The 12353-nt window shown below is 36.2% G+C and overlaps 1 pseudogene; it reads right to left on the bottom strand.

Moving 5' to 3' along the window:
- Window positions 1-10816, bottom strand: part of LOC145137792 (uncharacterized) — a 161699-nt pseudogene extending 150883 nt beyond the window's left edge.
- Between the last annotated feature and the right edge of the window lie 1537 nt (window positions 10817-12353).

Below are 12353 nucleotides of genomic sequence, written 5' to 3'. Positions count from 1 at the left end.
TTAAACCAGTTCAAGTTAAAAGACCTTAGGTGAGTAACTCTATAATACCTTAGTTTATACATCATGTTTATATATAAAACTAATACCCAGTAGGTAGTTGGATGTGTGCTTTCCGCCTTACTTCCTGTTCCTTGTTTGGTTGTGGGCTTAGGGCAGATTCGCTCAATTAACTTTCTATCCGATATCAGATTATATATAGCAGTATAAACTAAGCTATTATAAAAGTAGTCACTGTGGTCACTATTTTATTATAAGAAATAAGGGTTTTCTTAAAAGAACTTCTTCATTGGATATAAAGGAAACATTACAATTAACTCCATGAGTAACAAGTGAATACACCAGGGTTATATATGACAACGATCTAACAAACAATGGAATGTGTGCTATCCGCCTTAATTTCTGTTCCTCGTTTGGTTGTGAGCTTGAGGCAGATGCACAATCGATTGTTTGTTTACTCTAAGTCTTATATAACTTTTACCCACTTAGTACCCATAGAATGGGTTGTAGTGTCATTTTACTTAAAACTTCCATCAAAGTAGGAAATATATGATTTTCTAGAGGAACAGGTGAACTTTTCAAAACAACACTTTACAACTTACTCACATCACTAAAATCTTATGAACTCACCAGCTTAATTGCTGATCAATTCTTTCAATAACTTGTTTTCTCAGGAGACTATTAGACAGGTGCTCGTGCTGGGGATTCAGAAGATGAAGCATTATAGCTTCCAGTCTTGTTTTGTTATTTGTTTATGAATTCTATGTTTTGTGAACACACGCATTGTAAACACTTTCTTTCGAAAGAAATGGTTGTTCATTACTTGCTTACCATATACATATCTCGTGATGCTAAACATGACGTCCTCCACCCCTGAACGTTTCCGCCGTTCCGGTTTTGGGGTGTGACAAAAATTACATGTATTGTTAGGATATCAGTAGGAAAACTTTCAGACAGAAGGTTAGTCATGGATTTTAGGTGACCTAGCAATCTAGTTTACTAGCTTTTTGTTTGTTATATATGACTACCTGTTTAAGGCAACTAGTGTATTTTATCATTATCTCTAAGAACCTTGTTTAAGGGAACTAGTGTATTTTATCGTTATCTGTAAGAACCTAGTATTCAAACTTCAAGATGAAATACAACTGTTGTTTGTTTATTTTCGTACTTGTGTTGTGTATTCAATTACTTGTGATCAATGAACTAAGTCGCACAGCCCTGCATGTTCCGTAACCTCGTTTGTACATCGGTTTGTTGGGGAGAGGTCATTCACAGGGTTATGGGGAAAACCGAGGTGGTCCTTCAGACGACAGAGCTTATCCAGTAGATTAGGTAGAGGTTACAGACAACTCAGAGTTGGCAGAAGAGTTATGCTGACAGATGTCGATCTGAGTTGGAATTCCATATTGGTGATATGCTTTTACTAAAGGTATCACCCTGGAATGGTTTAATACGCTTCAAGAAGAGGGACAAGTTGAGGCGCCGATTTATCGGGCCGTTTCAAGTAGTGGCTAGGGTAGGTAGGGTAGCCTATCGACTGGATCTACCTGGGGAGCTTAGTCAGATTCACAACACATTCCATGTTTCTCAACTACGAAAATATGTAGCTGATGATTCAGCAGTGGTTCCTTTGGACGATATATAGTTTGATGAGCGCCTGAACTATGTTGAGAGACCACTGGCAATTTTGGATATGAAGAAGAAGGCCTTGCGCAACAAGGTGGGTCCATTGGTCAATGTTCAGTGGCAGCATCGGAAGGGTTCCGAATGGACATGGGAACCCGAGGCAGAGATGCAGGAGCACTACCCATAGTTATTCATAGCATAGAACTTCGAGGATAAGTCTGATTCAAGTGGGAGAGAACTGTAATACCCAACTTAATCAGGTAATTTCCGTCATGACTCTATATGTAAAATTGTTGCAAAAATGGTCCCCACATCGGGCATACTTGGGCGTACTCTAGGCGTAGGTCATTACTAGGTGGTGTCGGTGCCTTTGAGTATGCAAGGCGTACATGTGACAATCCGAAATTTCTATCTTGTATAAACATTCAAATTTATCAGAGTTAGTCTTGTTTTTTAACTTTTAGCCCTATTTGGAGTCTATTCGAGTATTCTAAACTTAGTACATCAAAGGAATCAGTGTTAGGATGAATTGGTTGAAGTTCTAGTCATGAAGCAAACCGAAAACCTCCTCAAAAAGGAGTTTTCGGTCAAGACCTTAGAGTTTTCGGTCAAGGTGACCAAAAACCCCATCCTACATATATATTTCATGATCATTTGGATCATTCTTTCCTTTTCAAAGCTAGAAACATCCATTCTCTCTCAAGTATCATAAAGTCTTCTTGCAAATTCTCGAAAATGTAAGTGTTTCTTTCCCCTTGATTTGTTATTAGATCTTCCTAACTAGTAACACCCTTCGATTTCATCCATTAACTTCATCTTTTGGGTTTGATCTTCAAGAACACCAAGAACACACACTAGTGTTTTGGTCCAAAATCAACTCTATTAGCCTCTAAATCGTAAGTATTACTTCCCTATACTTGTTATCTAGTTGAAACTCTTGATTTAGGGCCTTGAAATCGTCATTTATCCAAGAACAAAAGGTGTTTTCGGTCTAGTGCATCTCCTTAGACCGAAAACCCTTATAAAGGGTGCAAAATGACTTTAAGCCTTTCCTAATACTTAGTATTGAGTCTAGAACACTTCATTGATTGTGGAAAGCCAACCATTTGGACCGAAAACCATTTGGACCGAAAACTCTTTGGACCGAAAACCATTTGGACCGAAAACCCTTTGGGCCGAAAACCTCAAGAAACATACTACTTGGACCGAAAACTCCTTTAAGTGGCTATACAACCCTTAGATGCAACCATTGGTACTTCTAGCACTTGAATCAAAGTGGTTTCCATGTCCTAGGGTGTCTTGACTTGATTAATTAGTTGTTAATTGACTAATTGGATACATATATGTGTTATTATATGTTAAATAGGATCTGTGTGTGTGCTCAAGTCTTCACTTGACACTTAGCATCCTATACCATCCGTTCATCCAAACCACTCACTACAGGTGAGTTCATACCCCTTAATCAACCTTTTAAATGCTTTTTAAATGCTTTTATGGGGGAATACAAGCTGAAACCTTCTAGTTATTATATCAATCACATGTGATTAATAACTATCAAACAAATGGATCTTACTACACTGTTAACCGTTTTATCAAACAAAAGGATCTTACTACACTGTTAGCCGTTTTATCAAACAAATGGATTTTACTACTTTTCAAACAGTGTTATCAAACAAACTACTTCAAAATGTTTATCAAACTCTTTTACATGTTAAACTCTTTATCAAACTTGTTTCTATATGCCAAACTGATGTCAAATCATTTTATGAAATAACATCAAGTCTTCAATACTTATTTAAACTCTTCAAAAGGTTTTACAAAACGTCTTTGTCTTTTAAACTTATATGATGTCAAATGCATATCTATATAGATATAGTTGTATAAGTAAGATTGAAAGGACTTAGGACTGATAACTCACCTTACTTCCTGTTCCTTGTTTGGTTGTGGACTTAGGGTATCAATTGTTTGTCCGAAGGTCGTTTGAATCTTACTTATATAGTATGTATATGTATATAGATATAAAGGTTCCTTCATTCAGTTCAATGCCTTTGGGTAGCAAAGGTATACAAACATGTTCATTCATACAATCAACATTTTTAGTAAACTATAATAGGTATAGTTTAAGGAGTTACTAATACTATTACTAGAACAACGAAACATCCAAAGAGTCAGTTCATACATGAGTCAATATATACTATTATGATAAACTAGGAGAGTATACTATACATTAGTACAGAAAGAACATTTCTACATTATGACTTACTATACAAACACTATTATACGATAAAACAATGTGACACACCATTTAAGGATACAACGACACTGTGTTGTATCAATTTGTAACCAGAGTCTCCTGGAGGGAGAGCGGGCATCTTGTGTATAGATCTATACGGGACAGACACTCCCACACCCTGACTGCTAGCTAAAGTCCCAGCCGATAAGGCCAAGGGGTGACAAAATGTTACCTCATTACATATGACATCGGAGGGTCATCTTTTATTCAGTCGTCGATCAGCATGGTTACATACGAGTTCACATTTAAACCTTTAATTAACCGACTTAAGATTAAAGGCAAAATAGACTCTCCGAGGCGTATTGTTCATTTAATACCACATGGAGTCTACATTTCATTACTTTAGACTCTCTGAGGCGTATTGTTCATTTAATACCACCTGGAGTCTACATTTCATTACTTTAGACTCTCCGAGGCGTATTGTTCATTTAATACCACCTGGAGTCTACATTTTATTACTTTAGACTCTCTGAGGCGTATTGTTCATTTAATACCACCTGGAGTCTACATTTTATTACTTTAGACTCTCCGAGGCGTATTGTTCATTTAATACCACCTGGAGTCTACATTTCATTACTTTAGACTCTCTGAGGCGTATTGTTCATTTAATACCACCTGGAGTCTACATTTTATTACTTTAGACTCTCCGAGGTGTATTGTACATTTAATACTACCTGGAGTCTGTATTTTATCACTTTATAATCAGCAGTGTCACTGCTGAGGTAAAACATTATTTTCCCTATTACATTTACGTTGTGATCTTATCACATACTCATTAATGTATAACTATATTTAGTTAATGATAGTCATACTTGGGAAAATATACACTCTTACAAGAGTCAAACATACATTTCATTTGATGCCTTGGTTGAAGGCTACGTTTAGTAGAAAATATAGGATTTTCTAGGAGATACAAACAATTGCAAACATTGACAAAACATTTACAAACTTATACATCAAACACATACAAACATTTTCATAACAAACAATGACACTAAAATACTTATGAACTTACCATCTTTAATGCTGATAAACTCTTTCAAAATAACTTGTATTCTCAGGTCATCAGTAAACAGGTACCGATGCCAGGTTTTGAGAAGATGGAGCTCGTTCAAGACCCATCTCTTATTTTGATTTACATTTTAGTGTCTTATAACTATCACAGAACACACTTGTATTAAATTATATTATTAATGCAATGGATGATGTTGTTGCTTGTTTACTACTATTCATTGTTGTGATACTATACATGAAGTCCTCCACCCTAGAACGTTTCCGTCGTTCCGGCTTTGGGGTGTGACAGTACACAATGAGTATTTAGGGCATATTCGGCTGATGAGAAAACCCAAATATTAAGGGTTTGGGTCCTATTTAAACAACCTTAACTCACATAAACCCTTCAACCTTTAGCCTCCATCATCCTAAACGACCCCTTGTAAATCCTAATATTTATTTGAGTGTTTGAGCTATTTGACTGTTTTGTGTTCATCTTTGAAGAAGAAGATCATTTGAGTGCACTTGGGAATCTTCGAGCCTTGTGGATCTGTATATTTCATCTCCTTAGCAACCTCCAGAAGGTATAAAGTTCTGAACATGATAAATACTTCACTAGATCATGTTAGTTCTAAGGTTCTTATGCACTTTGGTCCCATAATCTTGGTTTAGTTGAGTATGAGCTACTCCATACCTTATGAATAGCCTTTTCAGATGTTTTGAAGTGCATGGAGTCACAAAAATGTGATCTTGATCCTTTCCTTTCATCCACGCATGAGTATTGGGGCTTAGAATCTTGTGATAAGTTAGGGTTTTTAGATTTGGACATTTTCTAGTCATGTAAAGTCATAACGTTGGAAACTTTATGATTAAGGAGGTTATTTGGGGTTAGATCTGAGATTTGAATGTAAGGACTTAAGGGAATACGCACTTACTAAGGATATTGGGGTCTGACTGTGTACGTAGGGCGTACCATAGGAGTACGCAACGCGTACTAGATTGAAGCCCTGTAATTTGGACAGGAACTTTCTACATCATGCGTAGAGATGCAGTAGGTAGGGCGTACTCAGCATGACTTGGAAAATTGACTTTTGACTTTCGGCCATTGACCGTTGAATTTCACCAAGTTTGACTTTAGGTCATTTAGGGTAAATTAAATAGTATATTTAGATTGGGTCCTTGTTTATTTTATATGTGACCTGTAGATACAGTATTTGGAGCAGTGATCAGTTCAGCTATCTTTCAGACTGTGAGCTGAGTTTTCCTCACTGTACTTATGGGTCGAAGGCACCAATATCGGCCCACTAGTTTATGTATCCTAGTATATAGGATGTTGCTATGATGTAGTGATCTGTTAGATCTGCATGATTATCTGTTTACTATTATATGTTTTATCTGTTGCATATGTCGACATAGTGTCGTTGAGTTGAGGTAATATTGCTTAATGCGGAAGCCAATAAACCTGGGAGCAATCGAGACAAAAGTTGTGGATCGAGAGGGAAATCCAGACTTATGATGTGGGCTCGGGACCAATCCAGACATAAGTTGTGGGCCTGGAGGGCAATCCAGACTTATGTTGTGTGCTCGGGAGCAATCCGTACATGAGTTGTGGGCCGAGAGGGCAATCCAGACTCATGTTGTGGGCTCAGGGGTAATCCAATATGATGGTTGTGGGCCCAGATGCATGATGTTATATGTTTGTGTGGTGATACCTTGGGGGAACTCACTAAGCTTTGGCTTACGGTTTGAATTTATGGTTTCAGGTACTTCAGAGGACAGGGGTAAGGCGAAGGCCTGATCGTGCACATCATCCTGGACTTTTATATGATTTATGATTTTGGGATACTCTGATACATGATTGTGACTCTTAGAAACTTTGTTTTTGTAAAACATATAGATTTGAAATGGTTTTGAAAAACAAAATTTTTTCCTTAACTTTTGTGATGTTACAATTTTGGCAACATCAATTTTATGTTGCATTTGATACAACCAGATGTACTTGGTAAAATAATTGACAAATATGACATAGTAACTAAATTTGTATATGGATTGATGAACAGGACCATACATCTGAATAAATAAGTTAAAGTGGTTTGGTTGCAACAAAAGAATTTGGACCAAAGGGAAATTTATGACTTTTATTAATTGAAGTGATGGATTTGAAAAGTTGAAGAGATGGATGACCAAGTAGTTGATGAAGGTTAAGCGATGATTTCTTGATAGTATCATGGACGTAGAGCTTTGAAGGTAAGTGTGTATGGTAGACCCCTTCAGTTTTTTCGCCTCGCATTAGACGCGCCCCCGTGCACAGATCCTTCACAAAGAAATGGGATGGAAAGAATTCCACCGAAACTTGGTTAGTATCACATAATTGAGAGATAGAAACAAGATTTATGTGTAGTCGTGACACATGTAAGACATTGTACAGAAGCAATTTTTTGTCAATTTTGCAACATCCCATGACACCTCACAAGCGATTGTCGCAAGCTCACAAGGGATTGCCACAAGCTAACAATCAGGAGGCAGAATAGGAAAATGTATAGAAATATATAACCATGATTGACTAATTTTTTAACACAATAACTAACCTAATTTTTAAATATCATATTTACTCTTCATAAGTTTTCAAAATATCATATTTGCCCATATTCTTATTTTTAACATTTTTAAATATTTTGCAATCATTTTAAATCTTTTTTTTTATCAGTTGACCGATATACCCCTTTAATGTCTTTTTATGAATCTCCTTACCAGTTTCACGATTCAAAAGCTTAAAACAAGTGGACATGGCTATTGTGAATGATATAAAATCTGATTCACACTCATCATCTTAATTTTCATCTTTTTAAACAACTCCAATGATTTCTCATCGAATACATGGACTTCTAAACGAAATATACCACATTTTGCATACATCCCAAAAAAAACAAAAAAAAACAAAAAAAACAAAAAAAACAAAAAAAAAAACTGGTATAACAGCATCCGCCACAAAACCCATTTTTTACCAAATGCACATGCATCATTTTACCAATGTTAGCAAACCGAGATCTACTACAATCCTTTAAAACTTGTGTTACTATCAGGTTTCATGAGTGTGAAATCATGAGCTTTTCCAATACTTGAAAAGCTTAATCGAACATGAAATTCTTTGTGTAATTTAAAAATAAACTAATCCTAAAGTGATGTATGAGCCTGGCATTCTCAATGGATTGAAAAACCAACCTTGCAGCTAGGAAGAAATGACTAACGAGATTTTTACATAAGTCGCAATGAGCAAAAAAAATTCGGATGTTATACAAATACACAAACATGTAATTCTAGATCAATTGGTCTTGTCATAGACATTCCATTGAATAGTTTACTGAGCATGTATATCCAACATGCCATATTTTGTTGAGGATTCTTCGAATTTGGCGCCCAAAACAATAACTTTTAGCAAATTATAACAGATTGACGAATAACAATGAGACATTATATATCCACATGAGTGTTCTTCTAGATACGATGAGACATTATACATTGTAAAATGGTAATCTAAGTTGTAAATTTTGATGTCAATCGGATTATATCAACTCCAAATCCAATATTGGTTGTTTAAGTTTTGAGGAAAAAATCATACCAACATAAATTGTTTAACAAGATAAGATGCTAGAAATATTTGTGATGACGAGTGCACAAATTTTGATGGGAGATTGTTTGATAAGATGAGATATACCTACCAATTAGGATGCTAGTTAGAAGATGAATAACCAAAAGGGCTTCTAGCCCAACAGTAGCATGTCGTGTCCTCTCTCCTTGAGGTCGAGGGTTCAAGTCCTGTTGTGGACTTGAACAGTGGTAATAATGTCAATTTATGATTTTATCTAATATAAGATTGATGTAGATGGAACCATTTTCATAATGTGTGTATGGATGTGGAGATTTGCATAAGAGGTCATAATTGCATAAATCTAATTATTACACAACAAGGAAACAATACAAATAAAGGGGTACCCAATCCATAATGATATTGATTTTGATGATACCCTTTTTAAATTGCATGATGATTCGATGCTAGAAAACTTTTTCAAGCAGGAAAATGCCAACTTTTACCCATTGAAAATCGAATCTTGATTTTTTCGGTTTATCGCATGTATCACCCTCTTTATCATAAATAATTGTGTAACTTGCGCGACTTATGTTCCTAAAATAGCAGAATTTATCATCACTATAACTATAGTTTTGTTGACTATTCCCCATACCATTAGCCATTACATTATTCCTCAAAATCATCGAACCTTGACCACTTTGTAAGTTTTCAAGAACACTTGATGAAGTTTTAGAACCGAAATTATCAATCTTTTTCTCATTGAAACCCAAAGTAACATTCTCTACCTCCTCATCGGTTCCATCTTCATTGTCCACTGCATCTGTGTATAAATAAAAATAAAAATATTTTAAAGATTTAGTGTTATGAACAGAAGATGCAACCTTGGAATCCACACTGTCGTTAAACTCAATTGTTGGTTCACAGTTTGTGCACCCCCCTCATGCCCCATCACCATGATGTTACTCAAATTGAAATCCTGAGTTGACTCGGTTACTACTTTCCCAAATGACGTTTCTACCCATCCGGTTGACTTTATTGACCTCTGGACACTAGTAACGAATGTCCCAACAAAACCCGTGAAATTGGAATTGACAGAATTATGAAGTGGAGAGATGGTTTGATTCAAAAGCATCCCTTTTGTCTTTTCACTCTTTGCATCCAACCATACATGTAAATTTGCATCAATTAACCAAACATTGAAAGCATTTGTAACACTGAATGCAATATCATGGAGTTTTCCATTTAAAAGCGATCCAAGAAGCGGAGTGATTTCAATATCATATGAAGGGAGATCAAATGCTCGAATCCCACTAATGGGTCTCCATAAGAACGGATTAATAGCTCCTGTGGAAACTATAGTAAAAGGCCAAACTGCACCTACTATTTTTCCATCTAAACTTACAACAACCTCCCTAAAAGGTCCATTACCAGGGTACCCAGTTAAATTATTAGCAGAAAGATAGTCATTAGGGAAGTTTTTAGGCCACAACTGATCGGCTTCATCAACTGAAACATACACTTCAAGAACAACCCTATATACATTTGGGGGAATCGCAAATTGTTTTGTCTTTACATCATTTGAATAATAGATTTTGAGCCATAATGCATCGTTCAATGGTGGTAAGTTTTGTGAAATGGGTATAATCAAATCAGCCCATTCCTTAAACACATGATCTGAATTAACATGTAGAGTTGTCGTTTTCGTGTTGGTTTTGGTTTTCTTCTCAGGGGGATAATAATGAATACTAACATTCACATGGTATACACCATTTGTATGATTATCAACCTTATTTCCCAAATAAACAGCGAGGGTTTGTGTTTTATTGGACATAAGCAATGAATAATACCTAGTAATGTCCTTCTTCACAGTCCAAACAATCCCTCTGGCTCTAGGTTGAGCTGTGTAGCTTCTGAACAGCTCAGCACCGCTTAGCCAAATCCCAATAATCCTACTGAGTTGACGACCTTTACATGTAGCATTCCACTCGAGAACAATTTTAGTAAAATCGGTTGATGAGCAATTTGAGGGTCGGGTATATTGGACGGAAGCTGGTGGGCTGCCATAACTGTTTCCGAAATCATGTTGTAGAAGAAGAGTTGAGCAGGCTTTTGTGTTTGGGAGTTGGATTGGTTTCATTACTTCAGAGAAAGTGGAGGGTGGGAAGTCGTTAGTGGTGGTGGGTTCGGAGGTGAGGTGTTGCCCGAAAATTACTGCTTCAGGAACCGGAATGGCGGCGGAGATTATGGAGAAAGAAAGGAGGAGGAGGAGGAAGAGGAGGACGAAAGGAAGGAATTTGGAATCCATGAGAATGGTGATGATGGTGGTTGAGAAAGTGTGATTCTTGTGATGATCGGTAGGGGAGAAAAAATATGTTAAGGTAGGAGTGTCGTTGAGACATGAGATTTTAGAGGGAAAATTATAAAATAAATAAAGAAATGAATATATACATTAAAGTCTTGTAAAAAAAATCAAGTTTTAAATTTTTTTTTTTCAAATCGTGAATTAGGACTTTACTTGTATGGGCAAATTGTGTTGTAATTAGTCGAAGGGTTTCATATCTTCGAATGTACTGAGTCTTCGTATCTTATGTAATCTATTTTACTAGGGAATTGTATTCGAAGCTTAACGCATAGTCCTTAGTATATTTTTTGTACGCTTTCCTCTCCTATAAATAGGAGTGTTTACTAGAGTCATAGGAGAGAGTCTTTACAGAATTATCACTTGTACTCTGTAAAACTTGAGAGCGTAATAGAGCTAAAACAAGATCATATTTACATCTGTGTTCAAATCTCGCAATCCTACTTTGATCATTTAACTCTAATTCATTTCATACTCGATTCATTGCTTCTTCAATTGGTATCAGAGCAGGAATCATATCTCTGATCTGATTTTCATCTTTTCAAAAGTTTTTAAATCAACTTTTTGGTTTAAGAAATTCCGCACTTTTTGAAAGTGAAAAATTCATTGGATCTAAGTTTGTAATTCGATTCTGCACTTGAATCATTGAATCGAGTGTTCTGCTAGTGATTCTGATTTGAATCATATAGTTTGTTGTCAAATTCTCAAAGTTTCTTCAAAAATTCTCAAGGAATTATTCCGTACATTAATGGCGTCTTTCAATCTTAATTCCATGACTTCATTTTCTCATCTTCTAGGATCATCCACCAAAATTCCTATGCTAATTCCTGAGTATTACGATCAATGGGTTGATCGTATGCAGGATTATCTCAACGGATTGGATGAAGAACTGTGGAATTGCATTTCTGGCAATCTCAATCCACCAATGAATGTTCAACCAATTGGATCATCTTCTGGAAGTTCCGAAGTTGAGAATCAGTCTGATCGTCTGAAAAAGCTATAGAAGAGATGCGTGAGAGAACTAAGAGGTGCTTTGCCTCCAGTTGTTTACAACTATGTGAGGAGTTGTATAACTGCAAAGGAGATCTGGAACATTCTCAAGGAGAAATTTCAGGGGAGTGAGAAGACAAAAGTGAACTCTATGAAGCAATGCTTAGTGGAACTGAAGGACTTCAGACAGAAAGATGGTGAAACGATTGAATTTTACTATGATCGTCTTAATGAATTAATCTATCGATGCAATCGATATGGTATCACCAGATCAGCCATGGAGTTCAATTTAATTTTTGTTATGGGTCTTCGTAAGGAGTGGCGTAGTGTGAGTATGATGGTTAAGAATCAACAGAGCTTTGATCCGTCAACTTTGAATGACTTGTACAATCAGCTGAAATCTCATGAAAGCGAAGTGAACGAAATTGCTGAAGAATCGAAGGCAAGTTTGGGAGGTCCACTAGCTTTGGTTTCGAAGATCTCTGAAAGGGAAGCTGAGAAAGATG

Source organism: Lactuca virosa, chromosome 9 (genome assembly GCF_052849685.1).
Source record: "Lactuca virosa cultivar CGN04683 chromosome 9, Lactuca_virosa_CGN04683_v6, whole genome shotgun sequence".
In the NCBI taxonomy this organism is placed as follows: domain Eukaryota; kingdom Viridiplantae; phylum Streptophyta; class Magnoliopsida; order Asterales; family Asteraceae; genus Lactuca; species Lactuca virosa.
This window is presented reverse-complemented; position numbering and strand designations above follow the sequence as displayed.